Genomic DNA, 26,548 nt, shown 5'->3' with positions numbered 1-26,548 from the left:
TGAATAACTTAATCGAGCAGGTAGGTTAGAAAATTTAAAAAGGGAAATGGATAGGTTAAAGTTAGATATAGTAGGAATTAGTGAAGTTCGCTGGCAGGAGGATCAAGACTTTTGGTCAGGCGAACACAGGGTTATAAATACAAAATCAAATAGGGGTAATGCAGGAGTCGGTTTAATAATGAATAAAAAAACAGGAGTGCGGGTAAGCTACTACAAACAGCATAGTGGACGCATTATTGTGGCCAAGATAAACACAAATCCTAAGCCTACTACAGTAGTGCAAATTTATATGCCAACTAGCTCTTCAGATGAAGAAGAAATTGAAGAAATGTACGATGAAATAAAAGAAATTATTCAGGTAGTGAAGAGAGACGAAAATTTAATAGTCATGGGTGACTGGAAATCGGTAGTAGGAAAAGGGACAGAAGGAATCGTAATATGGATTGGGGCTAAGAAATGAAAGAGGAAGCCGCCTGGTAGAATTTTGCACAGAACATAACTTAATCATAGCTAACACTTGGTTCAAGAATCATAAAAGAAGGTTGTACACATGGAAGAAGCCTGGAGATACTGACAGATTTCAGATAGATTATATAATGGTGAGACAGACATTTGGGAACCAGGTTTTAAATTGTAAGACATTTCCAGGGACAGATGTGGACACTGACCACAATCTATTGGTTATGAACTGTAGATTAAAACTGAAGAAACTGCAAAAAAGTGGGAATTTCAGGAGATGGGACCTGGATAAACTGAAACAACCAGAGGTTGTACAGAGTTTCAGGGAGAGCATAAGGGAACAATTGACAGGAATGGGGGAATGAAATACAGTAGAAGAAGAATGGGTAGCTCTGAGGGATGAAGTAGTGAAGGCAGCAGAGGATCAAGTAGGTAAAAAGACGAGGGCTAGTAGAAATCCTTGGATAACAGAATAAATATTGAATTTAATTGATGAAAGGAGAAAATATAAAAATGCAGTAAATGAAGCAGGCAAAAAGGAATACAAACGTCTCAAAAATGAGATCGACAGGAAGTGCAAAGTGGCTAAGCAGGGATGGCTAGAGGACAAATGTAAGGATGTAGAAGCTTATCTCACTAGGGGTAAGGTACATATTGCCTACCGGAAAATTAAAGAGACTTTTGGAGAAAAGAGAACCACTTGTATGAATACCAACAGCTCAGATGGAAACCCAGTTCTAAGCAAAGAAGGGAAAGCAGAAAGGTGGAAGGAGTATATAGAGGGTGTATACAAGGGCGATGTACTTGAGGACAATATTATGGAAATGGAAGAGGATGTAGATGAAGATGAAATGGGAGATACGATACTGCGTGAAGAGTTTAACAGAGCACTGAAAGACCTGAGTCGAAACAAGTTCCATTAGAACTACTGACGGCCTTGGGAGAGCCAGTCGTGACAAAGCTCTACCATCTGGTGAGCAAGAAGTATGAGACAGGCGAAATACCCTCAGACTTCAAGAAGAATATAATAATTCCAATCCCAAAGAAAGCAGGTGCTGACAGATGTGAAAATTACCGAACAATCAGTTTAATAAGTCACAGCTGCAAAATACTAACGCGAATTCTTTGCAGACGAATGAAGAAACTGCCGGAAGCCGACCTCGGGGAAGATCAGTTTGGATTCTATAGAAATATTGGAGCAAGTGTGGCAATACTGACCCTACGACTTATCTTAGAAACTAGGTTAAGGAAAGGCAAACCTACGTTTCTAGCATTCGTAGACTTAGAGAAAGCTTTTGACAATGTTGACTGGAATACTCTCTTTCAAATTCTTAAGGTGGCAGGGGTAAAATACTGGGAGCAAAAGGCTATTTACAATTTGTACAGAAGCCAGATGGTAGTTATAAGAGTCGAGGGACATGAAAGGTAAGCAGTGGTTGGGAAGGGAGTGAGACGGGGTTGTAGCCTCTGCCCGATGTTATTCAATCTGTATATTGAGCAATCAGTGAAGGAAACAAAAGAAAAATTCGGAGTAGGTATTAAAATCCATGGAGAAGAAGTAAAAACTTCGAGGTTCGCCGATGACGTTGTAATTCTGTGTTGGCAATGATGTCCTCCATAGCAGCGCTGCACCGAGCGGCAAAAGAAAAAGTTTGAAAGATGCCGGAAGCAGACCAACAAGGCGATTCCCGACGTGTCACACACAGTGGTCAACCTCACTGAACGACAATTGTCCGAAGAGGAAATGTCTGTTCTTGAGAAAGGAGGGAATTTCGCTATCGTCCCGAGAACTATACCTATGGAGGACATCATTGCCAACACCGAAGAAGCCATTCGGACCCTTCCTTGTGAAAGGGCAGAGGAAATACGCACGGAAACAGCCAGAATACTGCGCCGAGCAAAACCACCAGCTTGCAACCTGAAGAAAGAAGAGGTACAAGCCATTAAGGATCTCAACGCCGACAAGAGTATATTGGTACTGCCTGCCGATAAGGGGAATGCGACCGTCGTAATGAAGACCGAAGATTATGAGCAAAAGATCCGAGACCTATTAGATCCGACGACGTACCGAAAACTAAGCGGAGATCCAACGCAGCGTATCACTCGGAATACGAATCGATTAATCAAGGCGTCTTCTCTGCCGGCGGACATACAGAGAAACCTGCGCAACACGGAAGCCCTACCACCTCGGCTGTATGGATTACCCAAGATCCATAAGAACAACGTTCCACTGAGACCGATCGTTAGCGCTCCTGGCTCACCAACGTATAAACTGGCAAAACACTTGGCCTCTTTGCTCCAGCCACACGTGGGGAAGACCGACACATACATTAAGGACTCAGGACATTTCATTGAGAAGCTGAAGAAACTGAAACTTGCACCAAACGACATCCTGGTCAGCTTTGATGTTGTTTCGTTATTTACGAAAGTGCCACTCAGTGACGCTCTGGAGCACATCGGTTCCATGTTCCCACAAGACATCAAAAAGCTCTTCCATGCGTGTCTCACCACGAGCTATTTCACGTGGAATGGCGATTTCTACGAACAGCTGGAAGGCGTCGCCATGGGTAGTCCTCTCAGTCCAGTGGTGGCCAACTTCTTCATGGAACAATTCGAAGCACAGGCACTGGACTCGGCGACTTGCAAACCTAAGGTGTGGTACAGGTACGTCGATGATACTTTCGTGGTGTGGAGCCATGGTGAAGAACAGCTCGGTGACTTCCTAAGACACTTGAACAGCCTCCATGCCAACATATCATTTACCATGGAAGTAGAAAAGGACAAGAAACTGCCATTTCTAGATGTGCTGGTCACAAGGGAAGGCGAAAACCTGGGACACAGCGTGTATCGAAAACCGAAACACACGGACCGATACCTGCACAAACTGTCAAACAACCACCCGAGCCAGAAAAGAGGCATGATTAGTACGATCGTAACGAGAGCAGGACGAATATGTGAGCCGCAACACCTCAAACGAGAAATGCAACACCTGGAAACTGTTCTGAGGAGCAATGGGTACTCCAGAAATTACATTAGAAGTGTAACAGAGCCCAACACTCAGCGAAGTAAGGAACCAGAAAAAGAAATTTCGGGTACGGCCTTTCTGCCATACATTCCCAGAGTGACGGACAGAATCGGCCGTACATAGCGCAAACATGGCGTAAAGACGATTTTCAAACCGGCAAGGAAGATCAAAGAGTGTCTTAGATCGGCGAAGGAGAAAAGAGACCCACTTGCAATGTCGGGAATATACCGTATACCATGCACATGCGGAAAAGTTTATGTCGGAAAGACTGGACGATCAATTAACACCAGGATCAAAGAGCACAAGCGACATTGCAGGTTGGGGCAGGTGGAGAAATCGGCCGTGGCAGAGCACGCACTGAATGGGACCGACCACGTAATAAAATTCGCCGACACGGAAGTTCTAGCTGTAGAGAAGCACTATCACACGCGCTTGTTCAGAGAAGCTGTAGAAATACAAAAACACGCGAACAGTTTCAACAAGAAAGAGGAAAGCCTTAAGGTAAACGGATCCTGGCTTCCCGTACTGCAGCGAACGACCGTCGCAGGTAGCAAGAAGAGAACCGCACCGGAAATGACCGCGGAGAAGCCCTCGGACGTTGGCGCGCCAGGTACATATAGGCTGCGGCCGCGAGCTCGCCTCCAGTTCACCACCGGCAATGGAGGGTGAAGCTCTGACAATGCCAGCCACTCATGCTGGCGAAACGTCAGAAAAATCATTAGATGAACGTCGGCCGAAGAACCCGAGACAGAAGCCAATAGGCAGTTTGTCAACAAGTGGCCACGAAAGCCTTAACAATTTTGAAATATATCGCTACTATACATCTCAACAAAAGTGTTGCATCACTTCTATATTTCGTCAGGTGTGTTGCTGTTGTGAGCCCTGCACTCGAATGGATTGCAGCGTGTCAGTTTGAAGTAAAGTACCAGTAGGAACGCATTGGAGACATCTGTGGAACAGTAGAGTGAACAATCAACATGCCACGAAGGATAATTGCTACCAGCGATCAGGTCCGCATCACCTAGCTACACGCAGAATACTTGTCAACCAGGGAAGTTGCTCGACGTATGCGCTCGACGTGTGTGATACGATGCGGACATGGGATCGGTTCCAGCTTACAGCTAGTGTCAAGAAATTACACTGCACAGGGCGGTCACGTCCGACAGGTGCACATGATGATCGACGTCTACGACTTCTGAGTCAAAGTAACCGGGGATTTGCTGCTCCAGTACAGAATTCAGCGTTCGAAGATGCTGCAGGACATTGCGAATTGCATCAAACTGTTAGAAGACTATTGCTTGATGCCACGCTCCATTCCCGACGACCATGGTGAGCTGAACGCCGTACAACATAACATATGGTCAAGAAATTATGCAGAACGGTCGCCCCAGGATGGCGTGAAGTGCTGTTTACGGACAAAACACGCTTCATTTTGTATCCTGATAATCGCAGACAAGTTGACTGGAGACAACCCGGCAATACCGAACGTCTCAAACACTTTGTTCCAGATGGCCAACGAGATGGTGATAGAGTGATGTTCTGGAGTGGCATTGCATGGGGCCACCATGCACCTTTCCTGCTTGTTCAGGGCAATGTCGCTGCTGCATGGATCAGCGACGAGATTCTCCTACACAAAGTGGGATTGTATCACCAACATTTCGGTGGCAGTTTCATCTTGATGGATGATAATTCGCATGCTCATATTGTTCTCGTGAAAACGTTCCTTCAGCATATTAGGATCACAAGAATGGAATTGCTTGCCTGTTCCCAGATATGAAACCAATTGAAAATTTATGGGTTCGATTGAAACGAGCTGATTTTGGACGTCGACAAAGACCACCTCTTCTGCGCGACGTACAGAGGATCCCCGCTGAAGAGAGGGACAATTTCGATCAGAGCTGGCTTGATGATCTCATCGATGGTATGCTAGGACAGATTCAAGCCTGCATCCGCCCAAGGGGACGTTCCACCACGTACTGAGGTTGATCAATAGTGATGTGGAAACCAGCCTCCATCCCCCAAAGGAAAGCAGACCATTTTGTCATCACATAAATGTTTATTTGTTTGATCTGGTGATCTGAGTAAATTACAAATGAATGTATGCGCATGTTTCAGAGTCGAATTTTGTTTTCTGTGCGATGAATTTCGAAATGCAAGGGTGACGCGAACTTTCATTGATGTACGTACTACTTACAAAAGTCACTTCATATCATATTCCCCTGCGATTGATAAAAAAGGGAAGAGACAAGAAAGTAAAATAAGCATCTACCCTTAATGGTATTTCAACTCTAATAAGAAATGAGGGTCGATTGGGTTTTGGTGTGGCGTCAACGACGAGATTATTAGAAACTGAGATCACGTTAATTTTCGTCAATACAAGGTAAGGATATCATTCGTAAGCAATTCGGACGAACAATTAAACACATATTCGCAACGAATATGGCAAACCTCATGAGACAGATCAACGCTGACATGAGTGTGGGTACTTCAGGATGAAGCTCCTGTTGCCTACACTAACAAAACAAGCGATGTTATGAACGAAGGTTTTAATCATTTTCGAATTCCAATTCTAGAAAACCGAAATAAGTCTCGATACAACTGGAATTTACAAATAATGTGAAAATCACAACCATGCAGCTGTAAATAGTTAGACAGTTAAATGAGTTGCTAAGAATCACTATAGATTTATTGTCAAAATATTTATAATTAAATAATTAACTTGTATGTTATAGACCACTGACGACGCCGATGAATAGGTGAAACATTTTTGTTCCACACAAATGAAACATTCAGTTGCAAGACGAATTTTTGTCTTACCTATACGGTAAAGGTTTATGCAATTTATAAAACTGATTTTACTTATAGATTGATCATATAGTGACATTGAGCGACACACCCGTGCAACGAAGATATTCCAGATTTTAAGTAGTCTATCTGGTATCGGATCTGGGTCATTCACAGCGAAAACTCTCTTATTAGAAAGTGTTGTGTTAGATCAAAATTCGTATAAGTTCCATTAGAAGCTGCATCTTAATCACTAATAAAGCTGTGTAAGAAGTTGCATCTCACTTGAGACTTTGTTATCATTCATTTGTGTGAGCGTTGAGTAACAGTTGCTTTAAAGGGCGATAAGACTTCCTAATTGACAACTTCGTTTAATCAACCAGTAAAATGTTTTATAATCAAACATTAATTAGAATAATTATCACGATAATCATTTTAAAGGAGTGTAGTCTCTTGCCTTCATCAGATCTCTTATACTTAAAAACAGAATAGCTTAAAACGTATCTCATGCGCCAACAGTGTGAATTTAGAAGTCCCAGTTTCTTTAAATTCATAAAAATTGTTAAATCTTCTGACGGATTTCGTGTTGTGCCTCGATAGCTCAGTCGGTAGAGCCAGACACTACGATTTCGAGTTTCAGCCCGGCAAACTGTTACAATTTACTAGAAAGTTTCAAATTAGCGCAAACTCAGGTACAGACTGAAAATTCATTCTGAGTGTTTATTTCGACACTAATTCGTTTGTCGGTAGTCGTAGTTCTTGTCTTTCTACCATACTACGAAAGTAATCCGTAATTGCCTAGCAGCTGACATGTAGCCGCCCCATAAAAACTTTTCTGCTTTATGGTAGTGATGAGCTTTTAATATCACTGTCTTCGCTCTGTTGTGAAATCAAAAACATTTTTATGATTAAAAGACGAACATTAGACATCATATACAGTCGTATAAAGCCACGTTGATTTTCTTTACTAGATTTCATGTACTGCACACTTAGTAACTTCGGGAAATGGCGTATTGTGGCCAGAGTTCAGTGACAAATCGGCTTAGTTGGACTTAAATAGCTTTCAGTGTGATATGAGCTATAGCGCATAATCGTTGCCAATACCTGAGCTTGTGTCAGTTAAATGAAGTGCTCCTTATTCTGCTATTGGACTGCAGATAAGAGAAACGACTACACTTAGATCACCATTAAAGCGAGTAAGTACTATTAAGTGCGTTCTGTAGCTTCTTATGGCGCTCCTCTTCCAAAAACAACTGTTAAACAAATTTTAGGCACAAATCACAACCAGCAGTTTAATATAAAATGTCCTTATACCTTCTCGTTGGCCGCTGAAAGTTACTATACTGTAAAAACAAAGAAATCGTCCCCTCACCTTACACCCGACTACAATGGTTCCACACGAATGAGGTTTTATTCCATTATTAGATGGATTCTAAAATGTAAATTATAACTAGAGAGTCGGCAGCCGTCGTGTATTGTTACGATAGTAGTAGTGTCAGTGACACCTAGATAGTGTGAAATAGTATTTCACGATGCTTGCTTATCGAAACTAGTCAACAGATTTTAATGGTAATGCAAAAAAGGCCTATGTCATATCGCACATATGTTCAATGTGCCGGTCGTTGTGGCCGAGCGGTTCTAGGCGCTTCAGTCCAGAACGTGCTGCTGCTGCTACGGTCGCAGGTTCGAATCCTGCCTCGGGCATGGATGTGTGTTATGTCCTTAGGTTGGTTAGGTTTAAGTAGTTCTAAGTGTAGAGGACTGATGACCTCAGATGTTAAATCCCATAGTGCTTAGAGCCATTTGAACCATTTTATGTTCAATGTCAGACAGGTCTGATGAAAATGGTGGCCAAAACATCTGACGAACATCTTGGATATTGCACTGGATAACTTAGGAAGAGCGTTCACAACCATTTGGTTATAGATGGAGACTACCTCCCTACCATTGAAGTACTCGTAACTGCAGTGGAATGATCTGGACACATTGTGCAATCTCCAGTGTTCCACAGGTAACACTGAACGAGTACTGTCATTGCAGTCTACGCAGCACCACACCATGGTGTCCTAGTCAACTTCACTTTCGGGGTCATCGAACACTGGTAGCAGGGCTGAAAATCATATCACAAACCACAATTTCACACCACTGAGTCCATCTGTCTATTATATCATTGCATCATCGTGCTCAATCTACGATGTGATGAGTTGTTACGGGCAGTCAGGAAGCGGTACTCTTGTTCACAGCTTGTATTCCAGAAAGCTGTCGCAACTGACATTGGACAAAAAGGTGGACCTAATTTGCGCTGTGGTAGCAGTGCGATAAGGAGTGGAAGTTCACAGCACACGACGGTAAAGGCGTGAATCTGTACGTTGATCACGTCAGGAGCCAGGATGATGATTGGATCCTGACGGTAATTCAAGCGCAAAGTGCCAGGTAAATCCTAGGAAACACCAGCTAGCCCACGAATGAAATAGAATGTGCCTGAAATTTTAACAATTACACAGGTTATGCACATGGATCTTGTTCTTTCTTGCCCACGTCGTTCAATAACTGAGTTCGGTAGTCGAAATACAGGCTATTGTTGCTGTAAGTCAGAAACATTTCCTGTGGTCTCAGAGGTCTCATTATTAGTTCTTGGTTCGAGCTCTTTCCACAATATTACTGCACTTCATCAGTGCTCACTAAGAACATGTCTGGACGTCACTTCTTACGGAATACTCAATTTTAATTTTCTTTATTTTCCTGTCTCATCTTCAGATGAGTCCTTATTGTTCTAATTTGTTTCATTTCTCATCTAAACACACGGCACTGTATAGGACATTTACTCAGTTGGTCAAAGTTGTGCTGAGGGATCACTCACTATAATTATGATAGAGGCAGTCAAACTTACTTCCGGATAGAATGTAGCAAGCAACGATATTCAGAGTATGTTTTATTGTGCTTCTTCTCGCAAACGTTTCCAGTCTCTTAACCATATTATTTCCTCGGTAGTTGTCTTTCACAGATAAGCGTTAGTAAAAATCAATGCACAAACCTCTAAACATACTACTCAAAATCATTGGCTTCAGATAGGCTGTATATTTTCCATTAAAAGAAACAACATCAATATTATATCTCAAGTAACTACTGGATTTGAGAAGTAGGTTGATAAATGAGCAATTCACGGCTCCAGGACAGGTAATCTCTTTGCTTGTGATCACATGGACAAGTGGAAGAAGTGCTGAATTCGCACTAGTTGTGATTTTAGCTTTCCTGGCTTGGTGAACAAGACGGGGGGGGGGGGGGGGAATAGACAAATATTGCTGTGACAAAAAAGGAAACCTCCTGCTGCCATCCCCCTTTCTTTCTCCCTCCATCTACACATTTAGCTGTCTATCTGTCTTTCTATCTGCCTATTTCTCTATCTATCTAAGAACACAATTTACCCTATGGTTTTTAGATTACTGCAACATTTTAGATGACTAGAACTTTCAATTTCTCAATTGTATCTCACATTCCAAGATTTGCAAAGAAGTTACTGATGAGGTTGCGAACTAACGAAATTCCAAATTCAGATCATTCTCAAAATTAACCATGTAACAGCTTCTATTGTTCACATTCGATTTCCTAAACTGAAAGTCAACATGTTAAAAATATTTTATAGACTGTTCGCGATCGATACTTGCGAATATTACAAGCCCCAAAGTAACCAATTCGCCTGAGCCGAAATTTTTCAAAGTCGCAGCAGCTGAAAATAGTTCAGTGTGTTCACTGTAACATACACGAAAATCACAAGTACGCCACCAGCTACTTAGTAATGTTACGATTATTTCGCGCGGCGACGTACTGCCGGACATACATGCCGTCTCTTCCAGATTTCAGCCCCGACTGCCAAACGTATGCTAAGTAAGCTACGCGCAAAAATGGTTACCGTTATTAAATGCCTCGCATTGATGTTAGTCAAACAAATACACTACGGCTTCAGAAACTATAAATTCAAATTTGCATACAAAATTAAAATTCCTTTAGCACCAATCTAAACTTAAAGCCCCCAGGGGCTCAGCATTCATTTGCTGAGTACGGGCTTCTCGACCCCGGGGTCCTGAGCTGGGGACTGGTCAGCGCCGCCAGTCTCCTGTCACCGTAACCCCCGGACATGCTTCAGCGACCACCGTATGGCGCGGCGGTGGAATGTTGTGTGCTGCGGGGAATGGTATTCTTGGCTTGACCGCCTGGATTACGAGGAAGGTAAACCTCTATAAAAACCCCTCAATCTTACGGTGTGCTGCGCGCCTATAAGATGCATGGCTGTTGAGGTGGAACAGTCGCAAGCGGGCAACCTCTGGGGCACCTGCCGCACCCCAGTTGTATAAGGCTTACCTAGACACGCGGGGCTCTGTCTAGGTGGACTTCTAGTTCCCTAGCTGCTCGTGGGACCGAGATGGATCCTTCAAAATCCTCTTTTCTTCCTCCCAGCGGAAAGGGTGCGCCGCTGGAAGATTCTAACATCCAGTCTCTTAAGAGGGCTCGTGCAGTCAGTCCCCCTGACTCCGGCACTTCTTTGATACGTCGAGTCTTAAGTAACAGAATGCATTCTGGTCACCCGAATGTGTTTCTCATTGTGAAACGGAAGGAGGGTAGTTTCAAGAAGGTTTCGCCCTTCTATATACAAAAGGGTTTGGAGGGAATCTGTGGCTCCTTAAAATCGGTGAAGCGCTTACGTAATGGGACCTTGCTAGTGGAAACTTCCACTTCCCAGCAAGCAACTAACCTTCAGTCTGCTAAATTCCTTGGAGAGTATGCCATAGACACTGAACTGCACAGCACCTTGAACTACAGCAAAGGTGTTGTGACGTGCCGGGATATAGTTCCCAAGGAAGAACTGCAACGTGAATGGGCTCCGGAAGGTATCGTTGATGATCAACATATCATGAGGTGGGTTGATGGCAATCTTGTCAAATCCGATTCCTTTATTCTAACCTTCAGTAGCACGAAACTTCCTGAACATGTTAAAGCTGGCTTCCTTCGCCATAGTGTGAGGCCTAATTTCCCGACCCCAATGCACTGTTTCAAATGCCAGCGTTTTGGGCATACCACCTTAGGATACAAAGGCGAAGCGACTTGTGGCAACTGTGGTAAAGCTGCTCATGAAGGAGTTGGTTGCTCCTCTCTAGCCAAATGTATCAATTGCTCTGGGAACCACCCTGTTTGGAGAAGGGACTGCCGAATATTTTTAGAGGAACGCAAAGTCCAGGAAATAAAAACAACCAAGCGTATCCCCTATGGTGAGGCCAAAAAGATCTATAACTCGATGCAACCTCCCACATTTGCTACATGTTTTGCATCCCTGGTTCAGAAGCCTACTCCAAAAGTCGATGCCTCAACGCAGACAGAAGTGGTGAGTGTTGGCACTAATACACGCAGCTGTCAGTGCACTTGCAACGCAGCCAGTGTTTCAGAGCCAGTAGCCCCTATTCGAACGGCAGACAAAGGTAGAGTGGCGAACTTGGGCCAGCCCCTGGCGCCTCCATCAGCTGAGGATGTTCCAAAGCCCAGTACAGCCATTACCACTCCCACATCAGCTCCCCCAAAGCCCACCAAACCGCAGAAAGCTCCCGCACAGCAGCAACAGCGGGTCAAATCCCGTGGTAAACCGTCTGACCATGCAGATGTTGTTTTCCGTGAGGCTTCATCTGACTCTTCCCCAGAGTTGATGGAATCCGATGTATGTGTGGGGAAATCATCTCGCCCCATGCCTGCCCCTCCACCTGCTACAGTCTCCCCGCCCCGTCGGAGAGACAGGATGGCTCCCATACTTCAGTGGAACTTGCAAGGGTTCAGGACGCATGTGGAGGATCTTCGTCTACTATCGCAGGGTAGACCACTGTGTCTCTGTCTCCAGGAGACTTATTTCCATCCATCATACTTCCCTGAGATACGAGGCTATACACTCCACAAAAAGGACGACCTGCGTGGAGAGAGAGCTAGAGGAGGCGTAGGTATTTTCGTCAGGACAGACTACCCCTCCTCGCCTCTCTCACTTACGACGACTTTACAGGGCGTCGCTGTGTCTGTGCACGTGCGTCATCCATTAACTGTATGCTCGCTTTACTTGCCCCCACATGATGCACTTGATGAAGTGGCCCTCACCGACCTTCTTACACAGCTCCCCCAGCTATTCATTATATGTGGTGATTTTAATGCCCACAATGTGCTTTGGGGCTCTGCAATTACCTGCCCCAGGGGTAGAGCAATTGAGAGGCTTCTCCTGTCATCCTGTGCCTACTTGCTCAATGGAGGACAGAATACTCATTTCTGCACAGCGACTGCGTCGTTCTCTGCCATTGATCTCTCACTTTGCTCTCCAGCTCTTGCCCCCAGTGCTCACTGGGAAGTGGTCGCTGACTTGCACGGCAGTGATCATTTCCCAATCTGCATTCACCTGCCAGATGGCCTGGGCCCCGAAAGGAGACCACCACGATGGGTGCTCAGTGGAGCTGACTGGACACTTTATAGCCAGTTGGCCCAATTCGAACACTGTGCGAATGTTGAGGTGTGGGTGGATCGTATTACCAAAACGGTCCACCACGCCGCTGCAGCATCCATTCCACAGTCCACAGGCCACCGGAAGAGACCATCTGTGCCTTGGTGGAGTGCCGAATGCCGCTCTGCAATCAGGACAAGGCGTGCAGCTCTGCGTCGGTTCAAGTGTTGGCCGACTGCTGAGAATCTTGCAGCCTTTCGGGTTGCGAGGGCAAGATGTCGCCGCATTATTCGTGAGAGCAAGAAGAGGTCATGGCAACAGTTCCTGAACACCATTAATCGTTCCACCAACAGTTCCATTGTGTGGGAGACCATCAGGAGAATTTCTGGCAGAGGAGGGAGGTGCCCCATAGCTGCTGTAATGAGTAACGGTACTCTCCACACGGATCCGCGAGACATTGCCCAGACTATGGCAGCGTATTTTGCCACAGTTACTGCAATAACCAGTCAGGATCCAGGTTTCCAGCGCCATAGAGCCGTTGCTGAGAGATGTAGTCTGGACTTCCAGTCCACTTCTCATGAAATTTACAACTGCCCATTTTCTATGTGGGAGCTGGATTCTGCATTGTCTGGAGCTCGTGACACATCCCCTGGTCACGACAGGATCCATTTCAGTATGCTATGGCACCTCACAATGCGCAACAGAGAAATCCTCCTCGCACTTTTTAATGCCATTTGGGCGTCGGGTCGCTTTCCTGACGCGTGGCGTGAGGCAGTTTTAATCCCTTTTTTAAAACCTGGGAAAGACCGCACGAGCCCAAGTAGCTACCGTAGTGTTGCCCTCATTAGTTGCATAGGGAAGACCTTGGAACGGATGGTCAACCGCTGCCTTGTCTGGATGTTAGAATCCCGGCAACTCCTTAGTCGCTTTCAGTGTGGGTTCAGGAGGTTTCGTTCCACCTTCGATAACCTTGCCCTCCTGGAGGCGGCAATACAACAAGCTTTCCCACGCCGTCATCACCTTCTAGGTGTATTTTTCGACATCGAGAAGGCCTACGATACCACTTGGAGGCGTCTCATCCTGGAGCAGCTTCACGAATGGGGTTTTCATGGTTGTCTTCCTCTTTTTATTCAGTCTTTCCTCTCGCCACGATATTTTAGATACCGAATTGGTGATGTCTTGTCTGATCGCTTTGCGCAGGAGAACGGTGTCCCTCAGGGTAGCGTTATAAGTGTGACTCTCTTTCCCATCGCTATTAATAGCATTACTTCCATAGTGAAAAGTCCTGTCCAGTGTTCTTTGTTTGTGGATGATTTCCCTTTGTTTTGCTCTTCTTCAACCCTTGCAACGACAACTCGTCAGTTGCAACTTACGATTAGGCGTTTGGATGACTGGGCGCAGAAGAGTGGTTTTAAGTTTTCCACCGAGAAGCCTGTATGTGTTCTTTTTAACCGTTCTCGTTCGATTTTAACCTTTCCTGAGTTGAGGATGAGGGACACTATTCTTACTTTTAAAGACACGGTGAGATTTCTGGGGCTCATTTTTGACTCGAAGCTCACGTGGTTACCTCATCTTAAAGACCTGAAACGGCGGTCACTTAAGGCTTTAAGTATTTTAAAATGTCTTAGCCACAGTACATGGGGAGCTGACAGGACTTGCCTGCTCCAGTTTTACAGGGCGTTTGTGCGATCTCGGCTCGATAATGGGTGCATGGTGAATGGGTCTGGGAGGCCTTCTTACTTAAAGATGTTGGACGTTGTGCACCATGAAGGGCTTCGGTTCGCCACTGGGGCATTCCAAACTAGCCCCATACCAAGCCTCTGTGCAGAGGCTGGTGAACCGCCACTTCATATGCGGCGACGGCTCCTTACAGTGCGCCAGGCGTATAAAACTTTGTCCACACCATACACCCCTGCATACCATACCGTTGCTCAGCCTCCTCTGGCACGATTGTTTCATAACCGGCAACGTGCGACGCAGCCCTATGGGATTCGCGCACAGGATTGCCTCGGTGCGATGTCTATGGCTGGTCTTCGTGTTTTACGTCGCGGTCGGAGCAGATCTCCACCTTGGCTCCTCCGGAGACCCAAACTTATTTTAGATTTGACTAATTTTAAGAAAGATGGCACACCAGATTTTACATTCCAATCTCTGTTTTTTAACATTTTAGATGTGCATCACGGTTTCACTGTCGTTTACACTGATGGCTCCAAACAGGAGACTTTCCTTGGCTGTTCTGTGGTGTTCCCTGATCATATTACCCGGATTCGCCTCCCTGCTGAATATACCGTTTTCGCAGCGGAGCTCCACGCGATCCTGAAGGCACTGGAGCAGATGCATCGTGTTCGGGGCGATTGATTTCTTCTCTGCTCCGATTCTCTTAGTCCCTTACAATCACTGCAGAACCTATACCCGACTGAGGAGATGGTCCAGCTGACACATGATCAACTGTACTTGCTCCAACGGCCTGCAGAGAGCAGGATGTGGTCCAGTGTCCTATCCCCTTGCAGTCAGTCATCGCTGCACTCCACAGGAAGTGCATGGAGTTGTGGGAGGAAGAATGGCTGGCGGTGACGGCCAATAAACTGCGGTCGGTATAGTCAACCACTCGGCCGTGGCGTTCCTCCAGCCGGTTGCTCAGGCGGGAAGAGGTGGCCCTCACACGTCTTCGGATCGGGCACTGTCCTCTCACACATAGCTATTTATTACGGCAGCAGGATCCTCCGTTTTGTGATGCTTGTGGTGTGCACATCTCTGTCCGGCACATTTTAACAGACTGCATTTTATACCGTGATGCAAGGGCAGAAGCACAAGTTGACGGGGATCTGCCTTGCGTTTTAGCTAACGATGAGACGTGTGTGTCTAGGGTTTTTAAGTTTTGTGATGGACACTGGCCTAAACTTTTAGGCTGGAGGTTTTAGTGTATTGCAGAGTGGCCTTTTTTCCTTGCGGTCGGCCAGCCACTTCCATCTGCTACATTGTTTTAGCTCCCTCTACCATTTTCTTCCTGTGTTGTCCATGTTTTACTGCTGACGTCCTGCTGCATCCCACGCTTCGGTGTGGGCGAGCACATATTTTTCAATGATTGTTCCCCGTGTTTTATGTTCCGTTTTATGTAAACGTTCTGAGTTTTTTTCTTGACACCCGTCTCACTATGTTACTGAACGGGCGCTGAAGACCTTGCTGTCGTGCGCCCAAAAAGCCCCTCTACTACCACTACTACTACTCTAAAGTTAAAGTTCGGTAAATGACGGAGCCTCCGTCTAGCTGACCTGTGGTCTACATTTCTCATACACTGAGGAGACACAAGTCATGGGATAACTCCTAGTGGACCGATACGGTCGCAGGTTCGAATCCTGCCTCGGGCATGGATGTATGTGATGTCCTCAGGTTAGACAGGTTTAAGTAGTTCTAAGGTCTAGGGGACTGATGACCTCAGATGTTAAATCCCATAGTGCTCAGAGCCATTTGAAGCATTTTTGATAACTCCTAACTTCGTGTCAGACCTCCTTTTCCCGCGTTTAGTCCAGCATCTCGAAGTGGCATTGACCTAATAAGGCGTTGGAAGTCCCTTGCAGAAATATTAAGCCACGCTGCCTCTACAGCCGTTCATAACTAAACAAGTGGACGGTGGTGGATTTCGCGCACGTACTGACCTCTCGATTATCTCCCATAAATGATCCATAGGAAACATGCCGGACGATCTGGGTGGCAAACCATTCACTCTACTTATCAAGAAAGTTCTTCAAACCAATCGCAAATAATTCTGGCTCATTGAAAAGGCCATTGTCATGTATAAAAATGCCACCGTTGTTTGGAAATATGAAGTCCCAAGAAGCCGAACATAACCATTTACAGTCAGTGATGGGTTCAGCTGGACCAGAGGAACCTGTGTATTCCATGTAAACGCGCCCCACACCATTATGGGACCATCACAAGCTTGCGAAGTACATTGTTGACACCTTGGATCCATGACTTCGTGGGATCTGTGTGACACTCGAATCCTACCATCAGCTCTTACCAAACGAAATCGGGATTCATCTCAACAGGCCATGATTTTCCAGTCGTCTGGTGTCCAACCGACATGTGTACGAGTCCAGGTGAGCCGCTGTAGGCGCTGTGGGGCTGTTAGCAGAGGCACTCGCATCGGTGATCTGCTGCCGTAGCCTATTAGCACGAAATTTCGCCGCACTCTCCAACGGATACGTTCGTCGTGTGACCCACATCCACACAGCGTAGCTTATCTGTTAGTACTGACAACTCTACTTAGAAGCCACTGCTGTCAGTCGTTAAGTGAAGGCCGTCGGTCATTACGTTGTCCGTGGTGAGAGGTTATACCTGAAATTTGGTATTTTCGGCACACTTTTGCCCCTGTGGATCACGGAATACTGAATTCACTGACGATTTTCGAACTGGAATTTCCCAAACGTCTAGCTCCAACCGCCGTTCTGCGTTCAAAGTCTGTTAATTCTCATCGTGCGGCCATATTCACGTCGGGAACTATTTCACATGAATCACGTGAGTGCAAATGACAGCTCCGCCAATACACTGCTCTCTTATACCTTGTGTACGCGATGCTACCGCCTTCTTTGTGTGTGTCTATCGCCATCACATAACTTTTGTTACCTCATTACATTCACATCTGAGCCAATAGTAGCATCTCAAAGGATACCGCCCCCTATTGTAGACACCACAAAGCTCGTGCGTTCCAGCTGGGTCCCCACGCCCTCATGGCTATTAAAGTATGCGCCGGTTGGCTGCTAACATCAAACGAGAATGTTTGCGCACGGCTGCGCCTGTTTTCAAACTTTCTCATAACCATTTCCGAGATACAACGTCACAAAATGTAGGAGAGGTAGTCTGTAAAGTTCCTGATCATCATCACTGTGTTTTATACTATGCCTTCTCTCTCAGTATCATACAACAGAAACATAATACCATACGTACATACACCCATTACAGTCACCTGCATGCAACTACTAAGCTTAAGACATAATTCTCATGCACTGCAAAGAAAGATACCATTTTATGTGGAGGAACAAAATTATCCCAGGTTTAGTGGCTGAAAAACGCTGACGGACCTCCCAGCCAACAGTACCACACGACTCTTTACTTCCGTCCTAAATCCCCCCCCCCCACCTTTTCCTCCCCCCCCCCCCACTCCCTGTCTCCGCTCTGTCTCAACATGCACACTACAAATCTTCTCTGAAAGACATTTGGAATGCAAAGTGGCAGAAAACGCAAAATTTTGCACTGTAACCTGCTAGTGTCACCAAATGCACTGAGGGAAAGAAACGCAAAATCAAAAAATAATTAATGTAGAGTAATGAATTTTCGGGAATGCAATTCTGCAGATAAAATATTTAAGTGATTAACATTGCAAGATCACAGGTTAACGGAAGCGCGAGATAAGCAATTGCACATGTGAAATGCTGGTACATTAATAACCGGTGTAACCGCCAGAAAGATGAACGATAGCGTGAAAACGCCATGCATTGTGTTGTACAGGTACCGGATGTCAATTTGAGGGATGGAGATTCATACCTGTTGCAGTTGGTTGGTCAATACAGGGACGGTTAATGCTGTTTGTGGATGACGCTGGAGTTTCGCCCGATAACGTTCCATGTGTCCTGGACTGGAGACAGATCTGAAGATGCACCAGCCCAAGGCAACACGTCAACGTTTTGTAGAGAATGTTGGGTTACAACAGCGGTATGTGGGCGGGCGTTATGCAGCTGGAGAATACCCTCTGGAATGCACTTCATAAATCGCAGCACAACTGGTCGAATCACCAGACTGACGTACAAATTTCGAGTCGGAGTGCGTGGGATACCCACGAGAGTGTTGCTGCTGTCATCGAAATCACATCCCAGACCATAACTCCATGTATAGGTCCAGTGTATCTAGCATGCCGGCAGATACTTGGCAGGCCCTCAGATGGCCTTCTAGCCAACACACGGCCATCACTGGCTACAAGGCAGAACCACCTTCCTTACTGTCCTCCGATGAGCTCTCGCTTGACGCCACTGAAGTAGCAAATGGCGGTGGTTTGGGGTCAGTGGATGCATACTACAGGACGTCTCACTCGGAGTTGTCCTTGAAGTAACTGATTTGTAACAGTTCGTTGTGTCACTGTGGTGCCAACTGCTGCTCATATTGCTGCTACAGAAGCGATACGATGCCCCAGAGCCATACACCAAACAGGATGGTCTTCCCTCTCGATAGTGCCACGTGGCAGTCCGGTGCCCGATCATCTTGCGACCTTACATTCCCGTGACCACAGCTGCCAACAGTCACGTACAGTGGCTAAATTCCAGCCTTCTTTCTGCAGTAGCGCAGAAGGAACATCCAGCCTCTCGTAGCCCTATTACGTGGTCTCAATCAAACTCAGGTGTTGATAATACCGTCTTCATCGCCCTAAGGCGTTCTTGACTGACATCAACTCATCGCCTCTAATCGCAAATGTTACTAACGCCCACGACCGTTACAGCGTGTATTTAGAGCAAACTTGATTTCTCATCCCCATAGGGTCGTTCTTATCGCCAGCCATATGCGACTGGCATGATATCTGAATATACATCGTCTTTCAGGTGTAGAACTTTCGTTTATGTCGCACAACACCTTCTCGGTGTTGCGATTTTTTTCCGTCAACATATTTATTTATAGTGCGATTGACATTGAGAGACGTTGTCTTTTCTTTAAATGTGTTAAAAATTTTTTCATTGAAGAGCCACGATCTCACAGTCAGCACTCCTGCCGTTGGTCCTTTTCCTATGACATGTTATTCTAGATGTCAAGTGTCGTCCACCTATTGAAACTGTATTTTTTACAAGTACGTACACATTGTCCATGTGCTTATTTGTAGTAGTTTCGTTTTACAGTTATTAATTACGTAACGTAACGTAATAAGTAATTTTCAGGTGCATGGTTTCGAGCGCCTAAAATACTTTACGCCACCGAAAAGAGGAATGAGTCTGATTTTGACCGGAAACACTAGATGGCTGTGGAAAGACTCGGGAGCCGCCCAGAAACATGGAAATTCTATTTGTCGGCGGAAGTGGACAGAGCGGACTCGCAGCAGCTGCGCTCCGAGTTATCCAATTCCGGCGGGCACTCATTGCGCCGCGTCCTGCTCATTTGATTAGTTCACCCAGATGCGATCTCGATTAGCTCTGCTCGTCTCTCGCGAGAACCTACAAAGAAATCTAAATGCCACATCCTAACTCTGTTGCTGACCGACTTTTTTAAAACTGTTTCTCAACATTAGAAGAATTTGGTAGAATACCGAATGCGGGTATTTCTTCATAGAGACTCAGTCTTGTCAAATAATATACCGAATAACAGGATGAAACGCGACCCTCGTCAGAAGTGTAAATGAAATAAATCACTGTTTCTACAATTGGAAAGACATGTTCCAAGTAACATTTCTGTTCTTCAAGATAACTATTCTTTAAATTTGATCAATCTCTTTCCACGACAACAGCAATGACGAAACTCGTGAGGAAGTACTTCAATGTTAAAAAAAAAAAAAAAAAAAAAAAAAACTTATTTAGCTCGAAGATCCCCATTGGCACCTATTCTGTTGTCTGTTGAAAGAGGAATTATCAAAAAAGTCGTTTAGCTGACATGTTAATGTTACATTTACCAATAATCAGGGAACCTGAATAACACTGTGTATAGTTTCTAGATCCAGCCCAGATATGTAGCAGTGTTTAGTAAATTAAATGACGTTGGAATCATATCTTAATCTTTTAAATCACATTTTCGGACTTACAACACTATTTTATTCGGTAACGTAACATTAACGAGCTGTAATTGTAAGGACGTGTGGATGGTTTATGAGGAAAAATCTATCTTACGACATTTTTATTTATCGTGCCGTTGGCTGTTTCGACCCGCATTGGTTCATTTTCAGATAGTTAGACGTTAAAATACATTTGATATATAAGTTTACACCTCTTCCAAAAATGAAATTCTTGAAATCTCTTACACGTTTGTAAGTATTTGAGAGTACTGAAACAGCCATGGGGAAGAAGTAGAGACAGAATGTCAAATAATATACCTAACAACAGGATAAAGCGCGACCTTCGTCAGAACTGTAAATGAAATAAATAACTGTTTCTACAATCTGGGTGGACTAAGAGGAAAAAGCCGTAGGTAGAAAACTCATCTTGTTCTGCTGCTGGATATTGTTTGGTGTGGTGTGCATATAGTGAGTGAGCGGTGCTCTAGATTGCATAAGGTAGTGAACTTTTCCAAACTTAACCTTAACCTAAATAATGATATATTAAAAAAAAATTTGCGGCGGGAGACAACAATTTGTAAGTTTTGCTTTATTTAATTTTGATAAAGTTTTATTTATTTACTTCTTTTCCACAGTATAAGCTCATTCTTAGAGCAACATCAAGAACTTTTGGACTAGAACCGTTTTAGCCTGTGCTACAAACTGTACCTTCATGTTAGACGCTACTACATATACGTCTTCATCTACATGGACACTCTGCAAATCACATTTAAGTGCCTGGCAGAGGGTTCATCGAACCACCTTCACAATTCTCTATTATTCCAATCTCGTATAGCGTGCGGAAAGAACGAACATCTACATTTATCCGTACAAGTTCTTATTTCCACTTTGTGGTTGCACTCTAGTAGCTTGCATTATCGAATGGTACAGCGGGAAAAAGCCAAGTATCTTAGTCTGGAAAGTAGGAACGATGTTCAGTGTTTAACATCCCCCCGATGGTAAGGTCATTACAGCCGAATTATCTGATTTGTGGCGCTGTTGGTTACAATATGAGAGTGGTCCGCAGAATTATCAGAGTGGAATAGCAAGAAACGTGTTACCTCAGTGAAACTTTTTTCATTTTTCAATGTAGTCTCCTTGCACACTTCATCCATTGACGTTTCACCGTTTTGATCCCACCTCGAAAATTACATTCCCTCAGGCCTGAAAATAGTCACCAACTTCGGCTGTCAGATCTTCGTTTTAAGAGTATCTTCGCCCAGTAAGAAAAAATTATAGCTTGTCGAAGAGACGGAAGTCTGACAGAGCCAAATGAGTTGAATAAGGCTGGTGCGGCTACAATCCGAATCTTATTTCAGATATTTTTACTATGCAAACGTACTTGTGTGTGGACGCGCATTGTCTTATTCGAAGATGACTATCTTCCTTGAAAAATCTGTCCTTATTTCGCGCATCTTTTCCTGTAGTTGCCCGATGATGTTGGCGTAGTATTAACCCCTAATTGTTTGCCCAGTGGGAAGATAATACACACATCAAAAAGAGTTTCGCATCACCTCGGTTCAGAGAGTTCCAGAACCTGTTCAGAAAATTTGAATAGAACTCAACATTAACACCATTCCCGCCCTTTTTATTGCTCATGAAAATCACACATTGCAATGGTTCAAATGGCTCTGAGCACTATCGGACTTAACATCTGTGCTCATCAGTCGCCTAGAACTTAGAACTACTTAAAACTAACTAACCTAAGGACATCACACACATCCATGCTCGAGGCAGGATTTGAACCTGCGACCGTAGCGGTCACGCGGTTCCAGACTGAAGCGCCTATAACCGACCGGCCACACCGGCCGGCATACATTGCATGATGTACCATAAAACAGCGACACATTCAGAGGTGATGGTCCCGATTGGTTCAAAAATGTTCAAATGTGTGAAATCTTTTGGGACTTAACTGCTAAGGTCATCAGACCCTAAGCTTATACACTACTTAACCTAAATTATCTAAGGACAAATACACACACCCATGCCCGAGGGAGGACTCGAACCTCCCGACTGGTGTACACATCGGTGCCCCTAATACCCAGTACCACGTGCTCTTGCATTGCTGCATATCTGTATTCGTCGTGACATAGTATCCACTAGTTCATCAAGGCACTGTTTTTCCAGATTGTTCTACTCACCAACCGGCGATTGGGCATAGATCCCTCAGAGTGGTTGGTTGGTAACGTCTTCCATAATGTCCGCCGCTCGTGGTCTCGCGGTAGCGTTCTCGCTTCCCGAGCACGGGGTCCCGGGTTCGATTCCCGGCGGGGTCAGGGATTTTCACCTGCCTCGAGATGACTGGGTGTTTGTGTTGTCCTCATCATTTCATCATCATCCAGGAAAGTGGCGAAATTGGACTGAGCAAAGATTGGGTAATTGTACGGGCGCTGATAACCACGCAGTTGAGCGCCCCACAAACCAAACATCATCATCAAACATCTTCCATAAACAGCCCTTTTCAATCCACACCAGGCATGTTCGGTAGGGTTCATGTCTGGAGAACATGCTGGCCACTCTAGTCGAGCGATTTCGTTATCCTGAAGGAAGTCATTCACAAGATGTGCACGATGAGGCGCGTTACGGTGCCTTCCATGATCACCAGCGGCGTACGTCGGCCCCACATAATGCCATCCCAAAACATCAGGGATACTCCACCTTGCTGCACTCGCTGGACAGTGTGTCTGAGGCGTTCAGCCTCACCGGGTTGCCTCCAAACACGTCTCCGACGATCGTCTGGTTCAAGGCATATGCGACGCTCATCGGTGAAGAGAACGTGATGCCAATCCTGAGCGGTCCATTCGGCAGGTTGTTGGGCCCATCTGTACCGCGCTGCATGGTGTTGTGGTTACAAAGATGTACCTCGCCATGGACGTTGGGAGTGAAGTTGCGCGCCATGCAGCTTGAGGACGCGATAGAATCGCGGTATTGACCGTCTAGGGATGGTTGAACTACAGACAACATGAGCCGTGTACCTCCTTCCTGGTGGAATGACTGGAACTGATCGGCTGTCGCCCCCCCCCCCCCCCCCACCGTCTGATAGGCGCTGCTTATGCATGGTTGTCTAAATCCTTTGTTGGGGTTAGTGATATCTCTGAAGAGTCAAAGGGACTGTGTCTGTGATACAGTATCCACAGTTAACGTCTGTCTTCAGGAGTTCTGGGAACCGGGGTGATGCAAAACTTTTCTTGATATGTGTGTATCAGCAGAATCCCTCTCACATTTCAGAAAACTGACGCCATGACTATTCCATAGGAGCGTATTGCCTTTGTTTCTTTGATGGCCGCGCATCAACACGTTTCCACTGCTTTGATTTTTTTTTTGTCTCTGCGGCATAGTAGAGGGCCCAAATTTCATCTGTGCTCAAAATCCGACGCAAAATAAAATGGTTCAAATGGCTCTGAGCACTATGGGACTCAACTGCTGTGGTCATAAGTCCCCTAGAACTTAGAACTACTTAAGCCTAACTAACCTAGGGACATCACACACATCCATGCCCGAGGCAGGATTCGAACCTGCGACCGTAGCGGACGTGCGGTTCCAGAATGTAGCGCCTTTAACCGCTCGGCCACTCCGGCCGGCCGACGCAAAATAATCTCATTCATTGCTCTGAAATGAAATGTAATATTCTTCAGACATTTCCATTCACACGCGTTTCTTGTGTTACGTTAAGAGCCGCGGCACCAGCCTAGCAGATAATTTTCTTGTATCCAGGGCCACGTTTCACAAGTGCTGTTGGCTCTGAGCACTATGGGACTTAAAATCTGAGGTCATCAGTCCCATAGAACTTAGAACTACTTAAACTAACTAACCTAAGGACATCACACACATCTATGCCCGAGGCAGGATTCGAACCTGTGACCGTAGCGGTCGCGCGGTTCCAGACTGAAGCGCCTAGAACCGCTCGGCCACCAACGGCTGGCACACGTGGTATTCCCCGTTCTGATGACTTCACATGGTAACAGTTGAACATGAAAGTACAGGTGTCCCCACTGTTTTCTAAATTTCAGCATGCAGTTCCTTAGGTTTCATTTCTTCTTTTACGATGTACTGAATTACTGCTCAAATTGCGATTTTTTCATTTTCACAAATCACTTCACCGAGCCAAAAACAGAGACGTCCACACCACAGCTCTATACCCAGAGCACTGACACGTTCGTGTTTACTCCTAAAGCATGACTTAACCTCGCTGCGCAATTCGCTCCGAGAAGCAGAAGAGGGAACATCGGCGCGCTGCGGAATGAATACTTCCTACCGGGCTTGCTGTCACGGAGTATGTACAGTGGTAGCTCGTTCTGGTATTTTCCTTACTTCGTAGCCTCTGCCGAATAATTAAGAATTTTGCTACACTGCGACCACCATCATAGACGGTGGCGAATGGAGTCTCCCTTCCCCCCCCCCCGCCCCCCCCCCCCTGCGCTACGCAAACGTCACACCCGCACATTGTCGCAATGGATAGTGAAGCACTTCGTGCACCCACTGCTGAAGTGAATAGCGACGCAGTCATCGCTTCCCACAAGGCAGGCACACACCAACATATTCCACCTGTCAATGCACCTAAAACAAGAGACCTGCAGAACGAACGAGTTGGTGTCGAAGTCTCCTGAGATGCTACCAACACCCGCCAACAAGTAAGCTGCACTGCTGCTTTATACGTAACTATTGACAAAGGCCTTTCGTATCATTCGTTGAAAGTGGAGACAGAAACATAGGCAGACATCACTGTTTGGGAAACCTATTAGGCGGGACTACTAGTCGTTATTCAAACACATAATCAATGTTACGGTGACAGGAAAAATACCGTGTGAAAATTGAGACTGTGTAAGGATTCAGTCCCAATACCTTAGTTCAAGACTCTATAGGACAAAGCAAATTTGGAGACCAATAATTCGAAGTTCTTCTCTATTTAACAAGGCTTCGTGAATAATCTTGAAACCTTCCGTACGTGGAACGAATTACTAATGGACATAATATGTTGCTGTGATGTTCTTGCCATCGGGAGATTTAATAAAACTATATTTGTGAACGGGCAAAAGGTAACGAAGTTCTCTGTAGTTTCTGTTATTACTATTAAATCACAGTGGCTCCCACAAGTGGTTTATGTTCATGGAGTTCGTTGTCCAGTGGATATGTATGTACTTTCCGTCTTAGCGTGCTATAATTGTTTGCGATATGGACATGGCAGCACACAGTGCAGAAGTAGCACAAGATATGCATAAGTAATGGAACAACCAGCGTACGGCCCCACTTTCCATTGTTACCAAATGTATCCAAGATGGCGGCGATGACGTCATCCAAGATGGCGGATATGACGCCAGCTGGTGACGCAATTATCGTTATCCAAGATGGCTTCATTTGGCGGGAAAGTGAAACACCCCTCACTCAGAAAAATGGTAGGAAGTTCAAATTCCAACAGGATAATGCATCATACTGCAGTTATCTCTACTACCTAAGACAAATCGCGGGAAGATAGGTCACTTAGGCTACCCCCACCAACCTAAGTCACCCGACCGCCACCTCTTCCCAGGAACTGGCGCCCCGATTGAATTTTGGTGGTAATGAAAGGTCAATTCACGTATCTCTACTAAGCTAAGAAAATGGCATGAAGGAAAGGACACTTGGACTACCTCCACTAACCTAAGTCACCCGAATGCCACCTCATCCTAGGAACTGGTGCGGAGTTTGAATTTTGGCAGTAAAGGAAGGTCACTTTGGGTTTCTCTACCAACCTAAGAAAATTGCTGGAAACGAAGCTCACCTCCGCTAACCTAAGACCCCCTAACGCCACCTTCTCCTAGGGATTGGTGGGAAAATGACTCAGCCTGCGCTGGCTGCTGCAGAGAGGAAGGAGTGTACTTTATTTATTTTGGAACAATTTATTTAGAGATGGAGTATATTTATCACACTGACACAAAACACTCGCCCTGATATGCTTGGTGTCATAATACACAGTCTGCAGACGTGCAAACTCCTCCTAAATAATTCCGCACAGTGATTTGCAGACACTAAATCATAAACTGTCCAAGTAATATAT

Source organism: Schistocerca cancellata, chromosome 4, assembly GCF_023864275.1.
Source record: "Schistocerca cancellata isolate TAMUIC-IGC-003103 chromosome 4, iqSchCanc2.1, whole genome shotgun sequence".
NCBI classification, from domain to species: domain Eukaryota; kingdom Metazoa; phylum Arthropoda; class Insecta; order Orthoptera; family Acrididae; genus Schistocerca; species Schistocerca cancellata.
This window is presented reverse-complemented; position numbering follows the sequence as displayed.